This window comes from Apus apus, chromosome 3 (assembly GCF_020740795.1).
Source record: "Apus apus isolate bApuApu2 chromosome 3, bApuApu2.pri.cur, whole genome shotgun sequence".
NCBI classification, from domain to species: Eukaryota; Metazoa; Chordata; class Aves; order Apodiformes; family Apodidae; genus Apus; species Apus apus.
This window is the reverse complement of record NC_067284.1, coordinates 91,158,738-91,182,341: the sequence shown is the minus strand read 5'-3', so window position 1 is coordinate 91,182,341 and position 23,604 is coordinate 91,158,738.

Genomic DNA, 23,604 nt, shown 5'->3' with positions numbered 1-23,604 from the left:
GTCGTGACATCATGAAATACACACAAATGTAATTGTGACAGTTAAGCATGTAAGACCTAGATAAGAGAAAAAATATATTTTAAAAGCATTATTTAACTTCTTCCCAAGCTCAGTTTATGAACCTTTTCCTTCCCTTGTCAACATGCAACTTCCTTTGAATCATCATTAATTTGGTTCTCTATGTTTGCACATATGGATTCCATTATAATGGTAATCTCATTCTTAAAAATGTCTTGAATTTGGAATATCTTGAATTTGAGAATAATTACAGTGTTTCTGTAATATGTGTTTATTTGAAATTTATTCTCCTTAAACACTATTTAAAAATAGGTTTTTTCTAAGCTTTTGTATACCTGTAAGATGAAATATTTCCTACACTAAGAGAGACAACACCACAAGCTATTATATCTGTTATCTTCACATTAAAGCAGCAGGAATAAGTATTTTTTTATTAAATGCAATTTTTCTGCACACATCAGAAAAAAAATATTTTTACTCTTCTTGGTCCCTCTGGAGCAGTGTAATGCAGCCATAGAGTGTTTGCCCCCTGGGTTTCCACCAGTCCTGCTTCATGTGATTAGCTCATCCAGCAGATTCACAGTTCCACATTTCTATCCCAATACAGCCACACACCTGCCTGAAAAGATATTGCAGAAGCAACAGGAGCAAATTTTTATATTCACATGCAATTTAATTTCCCTCTGCAGCCAGCCCTCACTTTGAGTACAAAGTTACTGCTACATCATCTAGAAGCTGGTTTATCTTTATAGACTGTTTCATAGTTATGTTTTTTTTCAGCAAAACTGAAGTTAGACATTTCAAAATCTTGTTTCTAATAAGCATGAGGCCATAGGCCAATGCTATTTCAGACATCATCAGCCCCCTGTATAATTCTAGATAGAAAGGAAGGCAGAAGTAATTCCTTCCTCTCTCTGGTGACAGTGGGGAATACTTGACCCCTATTTGAAATATCAAGACAGAAGCTGCTCTTCAAATGTCATTTTCTGCTCAAGATTAATGTAAGTCTTCTGGTGTTTGGAAAGAAGGTATATATGCAGAGGTGTGGGGTATATTTCCTTTGGGTACTGAAATTCTTAGTGCTGATGCACTGGTCAATCAGTTGTCACACCCATCCTGTGGATTCTTAACCCAACTAGTACTGCCACTGACCTCGGCAACACTCCCAGTTACCCAAGTACCCTTAAAGGAAGGTGTTTGACCTCTTCAAGAAAATGTTAGGGTGACAAGAATTTTCATTTTAATGTTGGCAAAACATTGAAGTCTCTGAAACTATTTTGAGGAGATAGGTTTGTTCTGGGAAGAAACTATTCAAAATAAAACCATGAAACCTAGGTTTCCCCAGTCCCACTAGAAGGCCAAGTTCTATCAAACCAGAAAGTTTAGTAATTCCAAGGATAATTCATTCCCAAAACATTTGACACGAAAACTAGTATTTTCCTGAAAATAGGTTCAGTTTTAACGTATCTTTATTTTCTGAGTAGGATTTTTCAAAAAAAGCTTCCACATTCAATTCTGTTATTAATTTAATTCCATTGCTGGCAGTGGTCATTTGCTGGTCCCCTTGTTCTGAAATGCACCAGGTAACTATCTAAATGTATTTGAAAACCTAAGTACATCATTATATTTGAGAGTTGTATTTCATTATTTAAGCCTATCACATAAGCAGTGATTGCTATCATTTAAATATTTTCTGAATGAAGGATACAGTCTGCAGGCTTATTTCTCACAAGCAACTCTAACACTATCAAGTAAGTAAGTAAATAAATAAATAAACAAACCCTACAACATTAAGGGAGAAGGGAAAATATTTAAAGATTTATTCCTAAAAGCTTGAAATTATTTGGCCTACAGGATCTGTTTTAATACAACAAACACTTCTGCACAGATATATGCATTATTTTTTTTTCTATATGTAGAAAAGTAGCACGATCTTCAAGAGGCATATAGCAGCTGATTTTCAATACTTACAGTCTCTTTTGCTTAAGAATAAAATAAAAGCTACTCCAATCCCTGGCTCATGCCTTCATGTAGGCATTTCACATGCAACTTTTGTGGACAAAAAAAAATAGCATGGACCTAATTCAAACCCTTTGAAGTAAATGCTTTTAGTTGCATCAGACCTTAAACAAAGTGGTTGTGTTTTTCTTTTTTGTTTAGAGTTCTTGTCTCATCTTGGGGTTTTTTTTTTCCTTTTTTTTTTTTTTTTTAAATAAACCTCCCTAATGCCAGTTCACAATGACTGGAATTATTCTGAACAGGAGAAGAATCTTTTTGTTACCATAAACTACTTTTTTCTCACTATTGCATAAGATATTTGTATTTTGCATGAAATACCAAAGATTAAATAGAGCTGAAAAGAAATTGCTGAAGATTTTTGAATTGTAAAACACAGGTTAGTTGACTCGTGCTTCCCAAGACTAATGCTGTTGTAAAGCCCCTGTGTCTGGACATCCAACATATTGAAAGAAAAAGTTAGAAGATTTATAATAAACACAAGATCGTTAGAAGTTAGAGCAGAGAACTTTGCTTGAGGACTCATGAAGACTTCATTGCCATCAGTGATTCAGTGTGTGTGACAGGGCACAATTAACATCTCTGCTGCGATCTAATTCATGGGTAAAACAAACTGGTCTATGTTTCCTGTCCTGGGAAATTGAGAGGGTGGGAGTTGCTGCTTCACTGCTTTTGTAATTTATAAAAATACACTTGGTCTCTAAACATATCTGTTTATTTTTCCTCCTTTCACAAATTACTATGTATCAAGAACAAAAAAAGCCTCAAGAAGTGTCACCAGCCCTGAAAAAACTCTCACACTTAAACTTCAAGACACTTAGAGAAGCCAGAGATCTTCATTGCGATGCTCTGGAGATCAGGAGTGTGGATCTAAGTAAGAAGGTGCTTTCAGGGATATTTTTACACTCACCCCACAGCCCTCAGAAGCGGGTTCTGAGACAGCCAGCATGACAGCCACAACTCAACTTTGACACCAGGTTTGTGCAGTACTTTACGATCTACACTTAGAAAGCAGAACCATATATCCATAATACTTGCACTAAAAGCACCTGAGGTACTTCAGCTGTCCTATCTCGGTAAAGTCATGGTCCCTTTAGCTTTAGAATGATGTAGTGTGGCAGTTACTATGGAAACTAGTTGGTTATGTTTGTTTGGGTTTTTTTAACTACTTTTGTCAATAAGCACATACAGTATATTGCATGTCTCAGCTGCCAGAATGACTTACACCCTCTTTGCTTCAACATGAATATCTGTAGTTATGCAGGAATGAAAAGGCTGCTTATTTCTTACATGACCGACTATGCTACTTGTGGCATAATATGATCTTTTGAACAGTCAGGTGAAGACAACCCACTTTTACCTGCACAATAATACATCACATAACACACAGCCTGTGTGACTCAGAAAGGAAGCAAAGGGGTGAAGGGGGGTAGGAATTAAAGTTTTGTGCAGTTCTGCTGAAATTCAAGCCACATAATCCCCACACACCCAAGGATATAAAAACGAGGCTCTGGAGAGGTAGAGGCTCTACAGAAAAGAAAATTTTAAGACCTGTCTGGCCTTTAGTTATGTAAATAAATGAAGATTGAGCAGCTGCATTGACATTTCGTTTCTAGATAGCAGAGGATGGTAGTGACTCATTCCTCATTGCTATGCCAGTATACCTCTTCTACACAAGTTTTCATTAAGGAAAAAAACAAATGAGAAGGCAACGCATTTCGACTTGCATCAATGTGTTGCTGACAAGTAAAGTGACCTGCCACAATGGCCCAAGCCAAAGTATTCTCATTTGGGCAGCTCAAGAATGAGCATTTCTCATGTGAAATTCAGAAAGGGCATGCTATATAGAAATGAAATTAGGTTTCACTTTTGCACTGCAAAAGTCCATAGAGCCGACATTCACAGATATTCTTGTTCTATAAAAGGAAGCCTGAATTACCATGCACAATGGAATATAAATGGCAAGTATAAGAAACTAATACAGTATATGATGAATTAAGTGTGGAGATAAAAACAGGCACAGTATAATCAGTACCTGCCTCTGGTAATGATAAAATTTGATCCAGAAAGAATAAGCCTGGATGCAAAGTATTAGTCAGAGCTCAAGGGGGAATATTAGTCAGAAACTAGAACTTCCTTAGCAAAGTAATAATGTATGGCACAGAAAAGCTAGGTATGGTGAGCCTGGACATTTTGTGCTAAGCTCCAAGTTCTGCAGTTAACACCTTCCAGAGAAATTCGTGCTCATGAAAGACACCAGTACCCTCAGATATGCAGGTAACACTGATCCTTCCAAGAGCTATTTTGGGCTCCTTTCAAACTCTTGTCTGCACCCTGCTTCAGAGTGAGCAGACAGACACAAATCCTCCACCAAACGTCACCCAACAACATCTCAGCTAAATACCATCAGTGCAGTAAGAGCTCTTATTCATGACTGGACACTACTCCAGAAGATGCTCTGCTGAGCTTCTCACCCATCTTAACCTGAGTCCTGGCCTCTGGCCTGGGAGAAACCAGGGATATCCCATCCTCAGTGAAACTCACCTCAAACTACATCAGTTATGTGCAAGAACCTCTCACCCTGAGTGAAAGACACCTTCCAGTAGATAGTCTTACTTAAACAATGTAGCATCTGTGAGAGTCAGATAGATTACTGACCAATCAGGAAACATGCATAGTGACAGCCCCAGTTCCTTTCTGTGGACTAAGTCAGTGCACATCACCCAGGGAACATTAGCATTTGACCATCTAATTGGCACAGACTGTTCCAGAAGTGGGATACTGCTTCTGTCTCACTCCTCAGCAGCAGCAAAATCACACAACAGCAGAATTCAGAACACTCTTAGTGTTCTGCCTTTTTTCTAACAATAAAAAACATTTTCCCTTTCATTGCCTTTCATATGGTCCTGAGTCCTGATTTAGAAGATTGTCTGCAGCCACGAAGGTTCTATGCTTATTAAATCTGGCTTTGTCTTCTAATGAATGAATTTGTAATGCTGGGCCTTACAACACAGGCATCTGTGCATGAAGAAAAGAGACAAATAGAGATCAACATTTATTTATTAACATTAACATTATTTTTCCCACATAACCCTATGAATAGTTTTTATCTAGTAACAACCTACAGTAAAAAAACTGGTAGTTAACAAGAACTGGATATGAGATAGCTATGTACAAAAGCCAAAGATGTTACTACTTGTGTTGTTAATTTTGTGAGCCATCAAACTCAAAAAAGCAATACAAAGATAACATCTTACCAAAAAAAACCAGCTAAGTAAAACCTGTATTGTAAAATCACTGTACTTCAGAAATGTTCGACTTAGTTAACTGGTTGGTCTTAGTGAAAACCATATCTGATAAGTCAAATTCTATTCTCCTGTTACACAGAGGTAAGTAAGCCTTCAGTGACTTCTGTGGAGGTCTACAGCAGAATTTGGCCAATCACATAAAGGTTTCATTCTTCTGCACATATAGCATACATTGAGGGAGGAAATGGGAAGAAGCTGAAAAATGCGTAGGATTGGCTTGTTGGCTGCAGTCTGTGCAATGGGATGACAGAGAGCAAACAGAGTAAGGCTGAAAATCCATTCCACTTAAGTGTGCACAAACTAATATCTTTTGCTTGAGTGCCAGTTCTCCATAAAGTGGGATTATTTATGTTCATTCCTGCACCTCAACATTGATACATTTTGTTTTGTGTTAGGTTATAGTCCTGAATATCAGACATCTCAGCAAGGAGAGTTGGAATGTTCATAACCATACAGATCCTTGTGCACAAATCCACAATTAGTGCATCCACAGTGACAATTTATTTCTTATAATCATATCCCCAAATCAATATATTGTCCATCTGTTTCCTTTCTACCTTGTTACGGACATGATAAGACTTACAGATGTGTGAGAAGAAATCAATGGAGCCTCATTTTCTTCCGAAACACTTCAGCACAATGCAGAGCAGAGAATCATGGTTGGAGGCAAGAATCTTAGCAGTGTTCTCCACAGTTTGTTACCCAACAGAGTCTGCATTTTTCCTGTTCAAAGGTGATACAGAGTTGCCCCCTTTATTTCAAGGTGAAAATTCCATTTTGCTGTACTGGTGGCACTTCTCTTTACATCATAAAGCTAACAGCCATGGAACCACAGGGAGGAAACAGTGTTGTACATGGGGCAGAGGGAAGGAGGCAGAAAGGCAAAGGCAAAGATGAAGAGGAAAATTCAAAGAAAACAAATATACCACTACTGGAAAGGCCAGGGACAGAAGAAATGCCTGGTTTTCTCTCAGTGTTTTTCTCTCACATGTTGCATGAGGAATATGGATCCTGTGGCAGCTGATGGCCTTCTGAAGTTTTTAAGTGTGTGTTACAGAAAAACTGTGATCTGTGGCGTAAGGCAGAACGCCTGTTTCACAGCTGTTACAAGATTATTTTTAATTGTAGTAGACTGCAATCAGTAAGTCCCTTCCAGTCCTCAATACTACAATCCACACATGCCCAGCTCACCTCGAACTCTTCTCTGATAGATAACCTAATTCACATTTCACCTCTCTCAGGAAGAGTGTTTCTGCTCTTGCTCTTATCAAAACTAGTATTTAAGGTTCCCTATTAAAACACATACTGGAAAATTCACTGTACTAGCCAGGAGGAGAGCCACACAGCTGAAAAACCTGAAGAAATCAGGCACAGACCACAGATACTAGCAGATACAAACACACATCCCTACACATTCTATTAAGTCTGTACTTATATGTGCACTGTCTTTCTTAATCTACTCTGATGGCATTTACCTTGTTCTGTCAGAAAGCACCTCCCAGGACTTCTGCCTCAGGAGCAATCACAGGATGCATAGTGGATGCTCCATTTGATACCCAACCAGATGCATGTCCTCAGACCTGACTCAGCCATTTGGTTAGTCAAGATGACACACACACACACCACAAATATACAACATCTATCCTAGCAGTCTGCATCCTGTAAACAAGTTTCTTCATCCTAAAGCATTTCTCATAAACAAGCAGAAGTGTGTCTTACTGGAGTAATTCTTACTATGAAATAAAACACCCTCTTTGATACATGGATCTCATGTGCCTTTCTACCAACACAAACTCACCAATCCATTTTCTTCCCTTCACCCCAGACCCATCTCCACCACCAGCCAACTCACCTGCATCTCAGCCTGGCTTATGTGTGGAACCTCCTCCATAAAACATCCTCTTTCCAGGAAAGACAGGGCACAGAAGCTCACACTATCTGGTCCTGAAGGGAATTTTTTGATTGAAACTTGCTGTAACTTTATACTCTTGTGTAGTAAAATGACAGCCAAAACAAGTAAGAGGAGTCTCAGTACAGGCTCATGATGAGATTGTCTGTCTGCACTCCACTGTCATCACAGGCTGGGGTCACACCAAGGTCCAGCAGGTGTTTATCAGGGGTGTCTGACATCATGGCACTCCTAAGGTGGTGGGATGAACCTGTCACTTCCATGCAGGGTTATCTGCAAAACAGACCATTCATGGCCTCTTCTGTTTAATCCCAGTATCATGCAGTTAGGCAAAACGTTAAGAGACATGCAGAACCCCATTTAAGACAGTCCTGGAGCAGGATACTCTTCATGAAGAAAGTTCACAATAAACTTGACTTTATCTTCATTCTTGTATTGGATGCCAGACACTGGTTCCTCTTCTGTACTTCCATAATTTCTGGATAAGGATTAATTCTTAGAGATGGAGGAGGAGAAGATTTGAAAAGTAAAAACAGAAAGCAATATTACTATTCCTTGTACCTGTTCCAAGGACTCTTTCTCCTTCCATCTTCCGTTGTCCCAACCCCAACTCTGTTCATCCTTTCCTTCACCTTGTTTCTTTAAAAGAGTAATCCAAGCCATCTTTGAGTCCTGCTGCTGTACTTGGATCCAGAAATCCAGAAAAGGGACAAAAGGAGGCACACTATACCACATAAAACCGTTCAGGAGGCTAAAGCTGTGCATGTGAGCTTCCCAGCCCTTTGTGGGTTGCCAGGTACAGGTGAATCTGCAAGAGAACACAACCTGGTGAGCCTACAAGCGCAAGTGTCAGCTGTGAGGATTAGGACAGTTTTTGCTCAAGTGTTCAGGAAGTGCCTCAAAGATTTCCCTGAAGGAGATGCTTGAAAGCATTGTCACCAAGGTAGCCCCCAGAGGTGAGCCAACATCTAAGTATAAACACATTGTAAGACAACTGGGTATGGCCAGCTTGAGAGAATTCTAGTTGTATGAACCAGTTTTATTGGCATGTTATAATGTTCTTTTCATTCTCACAGTGTCTCCAAGAGCCTTCTCTTAACCCGTGCTTACAGCTGCTGACAGATGCTGTGTTCTCTTCCCCATGAGGTGCCTTAGAAAACTGAGTGCCTGATCTCCGCAGGCAATCTAATTTGTCCTGTATCTAAACTGAGTTGCCCATCCCAGGCTAAGGGTCCTTTTTTAACTCTCAGAAAAGAAGAGTAACTGTGACTTAAAACAGAGGCAACACTTCATGCAGTACCAAGTGGAAAAAGCTGCTTCACGAGAAAGAGCTCCAGGAGTTTTACAGAAAGAATTTATAACAACTCTTAACACTGAATTCTCCAGCTGGAAATGATACTACTGTGAGACATTACTTTAATGTGTATTTTTTTTTCTCTGTTACATTGCCTGATTTATGTTTATAAATTAATAAGTAAACTAGCGCAAAGCACAGTTCATCTATGGGCTACAGCAGGTAAAATCCAGGAACTAAAATTTAAATGGCAGTAAAATTAAGCACCATAAGTTCTTCAATGAATTTAAGTCTGAAAGCTCTCCTATGAACATTTTTGTTTGCTTAGAACAATAAATGTAGTCAACACAAACCAGAAATATATTAATAATCTAAATCTATAGCTTGCATTATGAAAAATCAACAAAATATAAGCTATGCATGAGATAACGATGCAATTTATGGTTTTAAATTAACTAACTTCATGATCATTTGGAAACAGGCAAAGCCATATTGAAATGTTTAAGGGAGAGGTGTTTAGCTAGCACCACCATTTTCAAAAATTGAGTGTTTTGACATTAAACAGCTAAGTGGAATTATTTTCATCTACTTTTAGATCCCCAGCATTCACAACCAAGGTAGTTATGAAAAGAAATGGGTGCTTTTAAGGCTCAGCTCACTTGATGAAATACAGACTTTTTGCTTTAGTATGAGAGGAATAAAGTACTAGAAGTACCTATTTATCTCTGCTGACCACAGAGGGAGCCTAGGACATCTGATTTGGATGCAAATATCTTCAATATGGAAATCCATGTGAGGTCATATTAAACATATCTCCACTGACCAGCAAATTAATAAAACTGTAAAGAAATAACTATCTCAGCTCCTTTTTTTTTTTTTCTTTTTTTTTTTTTCCCCAGTTCCATGTAAGAAACCACATTCCCTCCCATTTAGTCCCTCTGTCTTCTTTTATCTTCTGTGTTGTGAAATTTCTTGTGGTGCTTTTAACCGTACTTGTCTTCTTGCACTTTCCAAATCAGCTATTATCTCTCAAAAGACATTTTATATACTTAGGGCAAACTATAGGAGGTAGGAGGACATCCACTATTTCTGTTATCAGGAAGGAGAAAGATTCCCTGAAAGCATTTAACCTAAAACACAGAGATGGTAAGATTATCAAATGCTCTGGATCAAACTATCTCGGCATCTTAATGAAGAGACAGCACATGGGAATGTTTGTACTTGACTGTTCTTATATTTCCCTATCAAACCTGAAATGAAAACAGACCTCATCAGTACCATCATATTGGGAAAAGTGACCAGTTCATTCAAAGGCAAGGAGCACTAGAAGCTGGAAATTTGTTGGCATCAGTCCAATTATACACATCATTAGGAAAGTTGTCCATATCTTGGAAATGAGGTGATAAAGAGAGAGGTTCAAGTGATATTCTCTCAGATATTTCTAGTCCTTGGGGATCCAGAAATAAATAAAATAAATAATAACAATTAAAAGATTAAAAAAATGCTTCCTAATATTTTTAGGTGCTCAGGAAGGATTCAGCAGACAATCTGGATTTCACGGAGTAGCAGGGTGCATTCCCCTGGAAGAAAAAGCCACACTGAGGAAATGGCCTGTATTACATAAGTTAAATAATACACTTGTTAGATATTATCTGAAAGATTCAAAAAGGTCTGAAAATTAGACTTGCAAGGAAAGATATTCAGACAATCATTCATACAATTTAAAGGCAGCATATAAAAGTATATTGAAGTATTGTGGCAAAGAAAATTAAAATAATAAAAATTTATCTTACTTTCATACCATCACTAGAAATCCACATAGTAAGCAAAAGTAATTGAAAATTGTTGTTGATGAGAAGAAATTCAATACAATTGGCATTACTGAAACCTGGTGGGACAATTTTCACATCTAGAATCCTAAAATCACACCCTCTAACCTTTTTGGGAAAGGCTCTGTAAGAAAAAGAGGTGGGAAGGGGCCTCATTTTAGAAGACAAGTACTTGCTTTGGAGTTATTGATAACTCAGAACAGCAGGACCTTGAACATACATGGATCAATGAGTTCACTAACGAAACTGAAGACAGGGTACTTATGTAGGGTTGTTACAGACCAGCAAATTAAACTAGAGAATAGGATGAACTAATACTTAAGTACTTGTCAGTGATGTGGGGAAAGAGATAACTTTTTTGGAGGCTTCAGCATGGCAGATGCATGCTTCAGGTTTCAAGCAGCTAACAGTAAGTCATCATTAGAGCTTCTGATATAACACTTACCTCTATTCTAAAACCAAAGCATGCTCTGCCCAACATGAGGCAACTGTTTTATAACAAAGATAATAGAATCGTTGGACTGGAAGTTGGCAGTTATCTGAAGATCAAGAGTAGCAATCCAATTGTGTTCAACATGAGCAAAGAGAGAACAGTTGCAAAGGGCTTTGCAGATAAGCACATAGATAGACAGGCAGTACTTCCACACTTTTAATTTCCAAAAGCTAAGAAAAGTATAAAGAAAAATATAAGAGCACCCCATCAGGCAAGAAATCTAAGCTCCTGAGAAAATACTCAAAATTTTAAGTTCCTCAGCAAAGAAAACTTGACCAAAATCTTGGAAAGCTACATATATATAAAGATACCTAGCAAATGGATAGTAAATGACAACACATACGTAACTACACATCAGTTGGTATAAAACAGTAAGCAGATCACAAAAAATAAGAGACAGTATTGAATCAGTATCTATCAACACTAATGCAATCAAGAGCATTTATTCCTAGCTTATGGAATTAAGGCTCAGCTCCAAAACCACAGAAGGACAATGGCTGGGGGACCATAATACCAAACCAGAGCCCCTTGCTCTGTCTTCACCCAAGACTATCCCAGGAGAGGCACCAGTCGACTATTCAACTCACAAACCATCAGGAGAGGCTCTCCCCAGTGGAAGACCATTTAGGGAGTGCACTAGTCCTGTTATGGGATATTTAGGACAAGGACCTAAAAGGAGAAAAGAGAATGATCATGGTGGTTTGGAGAAGCAAGTGTGAGCAAACAGAGGGAAAAAAGATAAAAGGGGCCAGTTGTGTGCAAACAGGCTGCTGCTCAGCAGTTCGTCTGGCCGTGCCCTGCCCCTGACCAGCAAAGTCTGTCCTGTCTCTGCCCTGAGCACCATTTCCAAGCCTTCTCCTGGGACGGCAGGTTTTCTGTGCATGTGGATGGGATCTGGGTGCAGCAACAAGAGTGGTATCAGGGGCCAGAGGGACCCAGCTTCCCTGTGGCCAGCAGCTGGAGAGACCGAAGGGTGTATGTGCTGTGCGTGTGCCAGTGTAACTTCATTGCTGCTCGTGAGGCGAGCCAGACAGTGAGCAGGAACAAAGGTGGCCATAAGCCTGGGCTGGACACAGGAGAGGCACTAGCTACTGGGGAAACCAAGAGGTCCAAATGCTCTGCTGGAGAGACCACTGCTGAGGGGAGAAGAAGGGATGGTGTGAACAACTACTGGGACTCATCAAGATCCCAGCTGCTGGAGGGATCCACCTTGTACTCATGTCTGCATATGCTTCTTTTTCAGTAAGGGTCTTTCATCCCAGCCAGCCACAGGGGAACAAGACGTGTGTGCCCATTGGGAACACGTTTAGCATCCCTGCAGCTGGTCCTAGAGACCTGGATCTGCAGCAGCATCACCTCTGTCGAGCAAGCAGATGTAGCAGCACTCCACAGTCTATGCTTGTTGAAAACAAAGAGAAGCACCACAAATAGGTTGTAATATTTCCTAGGTGCAAATGGTAACGGTGGCTATTTAAAATCTGGAGTGTTCAAAACATTCCTGTTCTGTAGCAGTACTCTGCAAGATACTAGTCACCAAGAGGAGTGTTAAATAGCACATACCAAAAATATTGAATCGAAAAGAAAATAACTAAACTTCTTTGTACGATTTTCAGCCTGTCAAAATACGTACAAGAAGCCAAAGAAGACATCTATTCCCTGTACTTGTTTTTGTTTGTTTGTTTACAGAGGGGGTTGTAGGGGTTTTGTTTTTTGCTAAAACTGTATAATTTCTGAATGCTTCCAATGACTTAAAGTTGGAAGCACACTGTTTATCAGTGTTGAAACAGAAAATCTTTCAGCAGTGTTGAGTCACATAAACATGCCAGCTAGACATCTACCCCAAGTAAAATTACAGTAAAAATGAAATAGGATTCAATTGACACAGAATTAAGATAGAGAAATAAAGAATTACAGACAATAATAATCACTTTATAGAAAAATCACACCAAGGAAACCTAATTTCCTCCTTTGAAGGGATCTTCTTTGGTCAACAAAGGTAGGTTCAGAGACCAAGATTCTTAGGGTTGTTTTGCAGCATTTGTTGTAGTACTATAGAACATTCTGATTAAAATTGACACTGTAGAATATGGCACATACTGGATAACAGCTAGGTCAAGCCAAGAAGTATTTGTCAGATGGTGAATATTTCTTAATGGGATTTCTTTCAGAGAAGTCTTGTTATGACTAGCAATAGGTCTGATCTTATTCCACATTTTCATTAATGAACTGGCATAAAAATACAATCAGTGACAATTAAATCTTCATCAAATATGTAGATCAGTGAAATAGTTAATAGCGATCACAGGAGGACTTGTGATTACACAAACAAATTGTGCTTAAACCCAAGCACAAAACCGTTTATCTAAAAGGAAGAGTGCACGTGCCACCCACAGACTGGTGCAGATCAGCATCAGAGAAAGATGTCACTCCAAAGTGGCTTTTGCAGGGATAGCCAATAAGCAATTCAATACATGTTCCTTGGGCAATGTCGTAAGAAAACAGGCTATTATAAACTCTGGACATGTAAGCAGCAGAAGTAGGACTGGTATTGGTATGCTGCCAACTGTTTTAGTGGCCAAATTTTGAGTAGGACATTAGAAAACAGAAGAAAGTGGAAAAAAAGGTCATAAAATTGACTTTGAGAGCTGAAGAAAATGTGTTAAAGTGAAAAACTTTAAGAGCTCAAGCTGTTTAGCTTTTGAGAGGGCAGGCTGAGAATGACTTGATTGCAGTGTCTAAATACTTTCAAAGGCAAAAAATAGGAAGTGCTAAAGGGTTCTTTAATCTAACAAAGAGAGATATAACAAGAACTAAAGCTAGAAATTAAGCCAAATATGAAATCATATGGCAATTTGTAATTGCAAGAGAGATTAGACCCTGGGAAAAATTATAAAGGAAAGTCCATCTTCATCTCTTGACATCTTCAGATCATGTGTAGATGCCTTTGTGGTACACATGCTATGACAGAGAAGTTACTTTTTTAGTCAATGTGTTCAGCTAATAGCCAGCCTGGGAATTAGATCTATAGGAAATTTCTATTTGGCCTGCAGCTCTTTTCTTACAAAAGGATGTCTCTCTGGCTTGGGCAGCAGCCTTCCTATCCTCATTCTTATTCGTCTTCTCCTCCAATGGCAGATACTTAGGTCTGTTTTGTTTGTTTGTTTTTCCTGCAGGAAGGAGATTTCTGCCATCTGCTGCTGCCCATGGAGGGTGCTAGTTGATCAGCTACTGTTCGAGGGGAGCAGAGAGCCTTTGCTTCTGTCAGAAGGAGGAAGAGGCTTGCCACCTGCTCTAGCCCCATGGCTGGTAAGATCAAACCTCCTTGCTTTACATCTAGTAAGATATTGAACTTTGAGTGATGAGAAGGACAGAAAGCTGCACATTTCATTAAAGTACAAAGTGGTTCATGTAGCATAAGTATCTTAGTTCATGCCTAAATTTATGCATAATATCAAGTCTGATAAAGCAGCCTTTCTAACACAGGAAAGGTGGACAAATCTTTTACCAAATTAAAAAAAAAATAAAAAAAATCTTTGAAAATCACTTGGAAAGAGGTTGTCCACCTAATTCAGATGCCTACAGCTAGGAAAAAGGGAACTACCTCTGGAGAGAAGCCTCCATTGCTCTTTATTTACTAGGCAGAGTAACATTAAACAGGTCATTAACCAGGCACTTGAAAATATGTAGGCACAACTTAGATCCAGGTCAGGTGCATAAAACCTTAATTGTAGGTTGGATCATCTTACAAGTTCTTCTGCCCCTAATATCTGAGACTCTGAATACCATTCAAGTGGTGCAGCTCTTATAGGGAGAAGTATTGTATTTTAGTAGTACAAGTGATGTATCAAAGCTGTCTATCACAGAACTATTCTGGTTGGAAAAGATCTTTAAGATCATCAACTCCAACCATAATTTAACTCTAGCAATCATTAACCTCCACCAAGTTCAATTGGTCCAACATCTATAAATCTCTTAAACACCACCCAGGGATGGAGACTCAACCACCTCCTTGGGCAAAATCACCAATACTACTGCTACTACTGAAAGGACTAAGAGCAGAGACAGAGCTGGGACTTGCAAGCAGAGAAATGCAAATGGTCACAGAGAGGTCACACAGGCTAAGGGAAAGAAAGAAATCCCAGAACTCAGAAAATTTTGAAAAGTAGTTGAACATTTTCAGACAATTTTGTTTAAATCCTCATATTTCTTTAATCTTTCACAAACTGGAGAACAGAAATTGTGAAGTTAGATATCAATGTCAGACCCCAAATCACCCACCCAGAATAAGCTGCAGCCACAAGAGCAGAGTACGTGCATATGCTCCTGTCCAAAATCCCACTTTGACTCCTCCTTCCCTGGAACAGCACCAGCAATGTGGCCTGGCCTGGATGGTGCATATATTACGATCCTAGATTTACCTTTGTTTTGTTTTTGGTTGTTTGATTTTGGGTTGTATTTTTTTTTACATGTGGAGGTGGGTAGATGCAGAAGAAAATACATGCCAACTTTGGAGATTTTAGGTTCACTTTTTGGGAGAGATATTGTAGCTGATAAACACTTTTACACTTTCTAAGTATTATTTTTCATGTCAAAACACTGTAAAATTTGGGTATGTTTATACTTTCTCTATAAACTAGCACTTCTTTGCAACTTTGTGGACAACTTTTTGTTCACAAACATTTTTGAGGAAGGACAGGTTTTCACCCAAATACCCATAACATCATGAAAGCCAGAGGCTTCCAAGCATGAACAACAGTATTTGCTACCTACTACTTGCCTTCCACAATTTAGACATGCCATCAAAAACCATGTGACACAAAACAGTATAGCTATTGAACAGTTCAGTGGATCACAGACAATGTATCATCTGACTGTTTTTAATCCAAACTATCCAATAAGCATTTATAAATAATGTACATGCTCTTGTGCTCAGGAATTGTTCACAAATGACTTGTGAACAGAAAGAAGAGCTAAATCTGCAATGCATATTTTTTGTAATAACCCATTCAATCAGAATTACTTCAGGAAAGATTGTTCGGCATTAGCTAGTCATCATACCACATACTTTTAGAGAACATATTAGATTTGTAAGTGGTCCATCAAAAAAATGATAATTCAGCACTATAAAGTAATTTGAGGACATACTTTTAAATATATGGCGTTTAGGAGGATATCTAAACACCCTCACAATTCTAAAACATGCTTCATTGTCCAAAGCTGGCTCATAAGTGTTAAGCAATCAGTTCTGGTAGATACAGCTTCAAAAATGCTTTCATTTTGTCTGGTTGAATTTCAAATGAGTTATTTCATTAGCAGAGTTATTATTTTGGGATGAACTCCAGAACATTAAAGCTTTACATTTAACCTCCATTACAGTGTAGAATTGAATTAACCTCTCTTTCCCGTATAAAAGTAGCTAATGGACTTTCCTTGTAAAAAGCAAATGTTGTTATACTGTTTTGCAGGAGGCACTTAGAAAATTCAGTGGAATTACTGCACATAATGGTTTAGTGCATTCAGTTAAAATTCTACATTTTAAGAAAATAAGTAGATTTTCTTCCCTATGATGGAATACCAACACTTGGAGTAACAAGTACTGCTGAATTACATGGTAAAATATCAAATCAGTATCTTAGGGAAGAAACTCAATGCTGCTGTAACACATACAATGAACAAATACAAAGGCATGTCACAGAATCATAGAATGGTTTGGGTTGGAAGGGACCTTACCATCTAGCTCCAAACCCCCTGCATGGGCGGGGACACCTCCCACTAGACCAGGTTGCAAGATTTGGCTTTGTTCTAAATAAGAACTGAAGATTTCTACATGTACTGCAAAGGAAAAATCTGGAAAAAATCACACATGCGAAGTAGCTAATGCCAAAATATCCAATGAAATGTCTATTAGCTATTTCTTTAGAATACAGGACAAAAATATGCAGGATCAAGTGAAAAAATGTCAATCCTAAAACAGGGCATTTTAGCAGGAAATCTGTAACTTCTGGATTTTGGTTTTTGTTTGTTTTTACTGGAAAGGGATGTGATTTTATGGTGTGTCAGTTTTGAAAAACTGCATGCATGGACTTAATTATAGATTCAAATTGCAACAGTGAACTCACCTTCGTTCAAAACATGACAAACTTGGCCATGAGGGCTTCTCAGCTGAAAATACCAAGCAGTTTAGGAAACACAAGCAGAAGAGGCCGGGAACTCAGCTGCTGCTGATCATAGATATAAATTGACACAGTGGCTTTTACTGATACAACATAGTCACTATTACTGCTATGGTAAATACTGAATAACATGGTCCATTTTTATATTGCATCAGCACTATGCTCACTTGGACAAACTAAAGGAGGCATTTCTGTAGGACTTAAAATCTATTGTATATCCAAAAAAATTTCTAAATGTTGGTGGAACTTCCTAAGAAAAAAATATTTTTTTTTCTCTATTTTCTTGCATTCAGAAATTGCTGCAAGAAAGCCAAACCCCAGGAGCTGAATGAAGAAGCACACAGAAACGGCCAGCTTACATCATCTAACAAGGATATTAGAAAGACCACATCCACAAAGAGACCTGGTTTTATCTTCAGATATTCCCTCTTTTCAATACAATTCATGAAAACAGCCAAACTGGGAAAAACAGGCAACACAGAAAGTGAAAATCTGTGTTATAATAAAGAAAAAAGCACCACTGAAGTGTGTTTAAAAGTATCTAAGGAAGGTTGGAGTACTATTCAAAACTAGCTCCTGGTCAGTAGTCTAGACTGTTGCTAATATCAGAAAGAAAAGGGATCAGGATGAAGAGTACAGGCACAGTCATCATGAAAGAACAGGGCAATTTATCAAGTGTATTGATTTATTTTAAAGATATTATTTCAGAGACTAGCAGATTATTTCACCTGTCTAGGAGATAATTGAAGAAATATTTTCACATTTTCTTTTATCCTTTTCAAGTTTATCCCCCACATTAAAATGCAGCTTTTAAAGTTTTGACAAGACATTTAAGAGGAGTCAGTCTGTAAAACTTGTTTGTTTTCTCCTGGGTATCTTTTACACTTATTTTGAAACATTCATTGGAGGTCGCTTTCACTTACGAGCCAAGATTCAGAACCTTGTATAGACAGACCTTACACTGTTCATAAATCCTGGAATTTCACAACCATCAGACAGACTCTTTAAAAGCTTTTATGAGAAAATATGGTTTAGGATGGAGACAGCTGGTATTTAAATTATCCATGTGAGAGAAATTACTCTTATTCATTCACCAGATGCTTTATTCATATATAGATTTTTAAATTAATAATTCCATAATACTTGCAGCTATATAATACTAAAATTTGCAGTTTTCTCAATGACCTTAACAAGATTTGACATCTTTTTTATTCCTTGCAAATGGGGCAGCAGATTTTTGCCAACTGCCATTTTGATAAATCATTATAACAGATGAACGGGGAAAAAAAAGTCAATGTCCACTGGCAAGATAGATAAGTAGAGTTCATCAAACTGTTATTTCTGCCTGTACTCTAGGTGCAGGTTCCAGAATAATTCAGCTAAGAAAAAAATACTTGCTAATCCCATGTATCATCTACCCCTAATACTCACAAACTTCTCTGTGTTGTATTTTTTAAATGCAATAACACTTGGAATGCCTGCACTGGTTAAATTCTACTCTACACAGAGAGTAAAAGCCTTGTCTTAACTCTGGAGGCACCACACACTTCTTACTCCTTCGGCATTCCTCTTATTTCCTCTATTTTTAAGTTTTCTGACACAAATTAATTTTGTTTTGTGTAAAGGACATTCCCTAATCATAACCTGTGCCAATCAAAACTTACAGTGTTTTAATGTAATTCCTTCTTTAATGCACTTTTCTGTGAGAGGTTTACCAGAAATCCTTATAATATTTAAAAAAAAAAATATTAAAATGTATTTGAAAGCTACTCCAACTCAGGAGTTCATGTGTATATTACAGATATTAAATGTCTTTTGCATCTCTAAATGGTAAGCTGATTAGCAGTTTGTTTTCTTCTAACTATAGCAAGAATAATAAGAATAGGTAAGTGACCCTCCTTTTCTGCCCTAATTTCTTAATACATGAAGATTTATCTCTGGGTAGTTTTTCGAAGGATTGAGACATACGTCTTCCCAGCTTGAAAGGCTTAGAAATAAATACCTCTGTATAGTACAAGTCTTTCACTACTCTTCCAAGGTATTCCATGGACAAAGTGGTAATGACAGGTTTACATTGAGAATTTAAAAATGGCAGCTATGATGTAAGAATGATCCGTGCTTTTTGAGTGTCAGCATTCCATCAGAAAATACATCCACAAGCCTCTGTGATTCTTACCCAAGCTAACTGAATACCTATCTTCCTCCAAAGGCCTTTCAAACTTCTGAAGCTAGGAATCCAGCACATCAGCTGATTTCCAACTCTGCAGCAAGACTTCAAGGATGAAAAGTAATCCTTATTTCCTTCTTCATTTGCATAAAGGAGTAGTCTAAACATCAAACAAAAATAAAAAGTATCTTATGTCTGACTTTTCACAGAAGTTGACCAAGACACTACCCAAGCAAACGATATGGTCACACATGCATAAAAGCAAAGCCAACCCATAGCCCCGGAGTTTCAGGATTCCATTAACATGGTGGTCACTATGTACACAGAACATGTCCACTGCATGCAGATGCTATAGCCTCTGACAGCTGCTGGCTTTGCTGGGGGAAATGCAGCAAGCTGATTTTTAAGTGGGTTCTCCTTCCTCAGTCTGATTTTCAACCAATTTTCTTGATCTCTAATTCAGAATAGACCCAGAGTAGCTTTAACTACATCAATCAATGCAAAACAAAGTAACATTGTTAAGTAGGAAGTGCAGAAAATATTTAGTGTTTCTAGTTTGTAATCCTTTCCATGCATCCTACAACTAAAAGTTGTATGAAAGGCCAAAACTCCACCCTAGAACAGCTTGTGGTTACTTATGAGACCAGCAAAACCACAATTTGAGTCACAACACTCTGGAATATCACCATACAACTCACCCCTCACAACCTGGGCTTCTACAGCAGCTTGAAAAAGCTGCCTTTGTCACAGTAACTTTCCTACATACAGTTTGAACCCCAGAACACAGCAAATGTACATATTCCACAGCTCTAGGCAGAATGACCCAGAACAGACAAAGGGTTAGTAACAGAAAAGCTTCACATCTCACCCTCTGTTCCAGTCAACTCTGGTTTCTGCTCCAATTTCCCCATCTCCAACAGGTGTTATGCTTACCCACCCAATGCACAGGTTTGTTATGAGGATTAGTTATTATCTAGCTACTTGAATATTTAAACTGCTATTTTTTTAAGTCCAAATATTATCACCAGTATATTTGCATATTTTTTACTTATGCTTCTGGCATTTTTTTTCCAGATTTTATTACAGCTTATAAACAATAAAAGGATACTGCTGCCAGGCCCTACTATACACCTCCATGAGATGACTCGGGCACTCTTAGACCCTTAAGGTTAGTTGAAGTCATAGCCACTTAACAAATTTACTTAACTGCTTTGGATCTCGTCCTTCCATAAAAGGAGAAATGGCATTTTTATCTTACTTAGTGTTCTTTCTGTAGCAAAGAATTAGTTCAATGTACTATAACAACAGGAACTTTAGCTCTTTGAACGAAGCAAGAAGTCCTAGATCTCTGCAGTGATCACTGCCCTCTTACTTTGGTTAAATGTATGCTTCTGGAGTACTACAGCAGCTTCAGCAGCTGGGTGCAAAAAAGGTGATCTCAGATCTGATGCTCCTGAGTTAGGCTATTTTATGCACAGTGAAAATTGTCTGCAGATATTAAAAAGGAGAAATAATAGCCTGCAGAGAGGGCTATCTTAGATGAGTTGGCAGACTGGTCTATTCCATTCATATGGAAAAAACTTTGATTTTTTACATAAAATAGCCAGGTTTCACCATTTCCCTGCATGCAACCCAAAGCCACTAGTTACAGTCATGGCCTCAGTCTTTAGGCTTTCCTTTGATGTGTGTGCACATATCTATGAATATGAGTGTGTGTATTGGGAGCAACAGGAAGCTGACTGAAAGTTTGTCCATGTTACTTTCCATTAGTTGTCTATTGAAGATACTGTTTGAATAATATTATGTGTTCCCATCTTAAATAAGATATATTAACTTATTCATATATCAGTTGTTCTCTAACACTGGTTAAAACTTCCTTCATCTTCAAATTCAAAGGTGTCTCTTTCACCCTGTGGACACACAAAAAATCATTCTCTCTGACCTCCTCATTTACATGCATGCACTCACACACAGAAACATGCATATATCCCTGTGATTTCAAATAGCTCAAATCCCAGGAAACCTGTGCTTTAAAGATGAACAATCACACTAAAACAGTCACAGCACATTTAGAGTTTAGGAGGAAGCCTTTGGTCCAACTGTTGATTTTTGCAATGACAAAACTATTGGAGCTGTGACATTTTCTCTGGCACATGAGCAAAACACCTTTCCTAGTTTCCTACAATGGAGAGGAACTGGGGGCCAGGAAAATTGCTGATTTGTACCAACTCTGGATAGGATTCCTTGTTTGCAACTTTCTATTTCTATTGAATTCATTTCACTGAGTCAAAAAGTAATGGGCTGCAGGAGGTTGTCTAGTCCACACAAACAGGTGCCACCACCCAACTCTTTAATATAAATCTATATCCACAGGTTTTCCTGATAGTTCTTTACATATCTATATATAGATATAGCTTACCAAAATGCTAGCCAGTAAAAGAAGGTACGTAACACAATATATCTAAATCAAACACTGTCCTGTAGGATCTGTCAAAATCTTTGGCCTCAAGTCCTGAAATGATGAGGTATCTGCATAGTTTTCTATTTTTTATGATATTTGCTCACATACACATGGTTAAGATAAATGCTGAGCCTCTAAAAAAAAAATATCTGACAAACTTTGCGTGTAATCAGCAAACTTTCCCTTTTACAGAAGAGATATATAGTATATGTAAATATGTCTTCAACAACTACATGGGTGATTATCTGTTTCTCTGGAGCTTATCAACAAATTAGGACTTTTCTCTGATAGGAACTACTCTCTATATCATCAACTGTGTTGCTCTGGCTGTCCTGTTCAGGAACATTTTCATATCACAAAAGGGGCTGAGGAGCAAAGAATAAATCTATCTATATTACCAAGCAACATGGTTTATATTAATGGACTGTTACAGGATAAAACTTAAAGAATGCCAGTACAAATACAACCGCAGTGACTTATTCCAGAATATACCAGGTATTCATTCTTCCTGTTATAAAAAGCTGAAACATGTGGATTAACAGCCATCCATTTATCTTGAAAGTCTGACATCCACCAAAGCCCTTATTCGTCCCTCAGATCCAGACAAACATGATATACTGGTGTTTGGATTAGGGTGCCATAACTAATAGGGTAAACGAGTTAACATAGTAAACACAGGCAATCATAACCTATGGGAAGAGGAGCATTCATTAGCTATACCTCTATGGTAACTATAACCCATCATGCTGCAAACTCATTTAAAGAACGGCTTTGATGCGAGACACTCATTGACACTCATAGATGGTCATAAGTGCTGTATAGGGAAGCTGAAATGTCTGCTTCGTCTGAGCTTCAAACACTGTCAAAGGACTTTGTCACAATGCACCACCCTACTTAAGAGGCCTGGAGCTTTCAAAGCCTTAGCTGCTCCCCAGTCTTATTATGTCTGCCATCAAGATCTCTAGCAGATTATTTCATCTAAGTTATGGTTCTTTCGTATTCAGTGACTCAAAAAATGTTTGCTGACAGTAGCTTTCTAAAAAAAAAAAAACAACAAAAAAAAAAACAAAAAAAAAAACCAGCAAAAAGTATCAAGTTATAAGAAATACTGAAGTACTTTGCAATGAGTCAGCCTGAAAGCATTATTTGAGGACATGTACACATTGAGTTGGCAATTATATATCGATGAGTCCAATCAGAACAGCAGGAACATTAAATACCAAACCTCACAACAAACTGCTGCAGACCAAAAATTATTCAGTGAATCATTCTCAGTCAAAGTACCTCTGAGAAGTCACGATCTCTTGTGGATAATTCATGAACAGAAAAAGGCGAAATTCATAAAATTATTCATTATAAATTATTCACCCTCCTTTTTGGAGGTATGAAGTGTAAAATTAAGTGTTTTGTTTTGATTAAGTGAGGAACTGAACATCATAAATACAGCATTTGACTCAATAGATCCCAGGAAATTAACTGCTTTTGGAGGAAGAAGAATAAACTTTTCTTTCTGTCACTCTTGAAACCTGATTCGCTGTTAGCACAGTGAATGTGTACACAGAGCCAGATCTCAAAAGATGCTGAGATCGTACAACTCCCACCACCTTCATCTGTGGTTACTCAGCACATTTCAAGTTCATCTGCAAAACACCGCATGTAACGTGCTAAATTTGGGTCTTTTATTGGAAAAGTTCATCAAAAAAAGAAAGCACTAATGAATGGTGGCAAAACTGTATCAGAAACTTCACTATCAGCTGCTTACCTTCCCAGTTTTCCCTTCTCGGGGCATCTCTGACACTGATTAAGCTGGAAATATGATGTTCATAACTCTTCTCACTGATGTTTCTAAGTGTGAAGAAACTTTTCCTTTTGAAGAGCTGTGTTTTATCTCAACTTAGAAATATATAATTCCTCTTCCACCCATTACACCGTACAC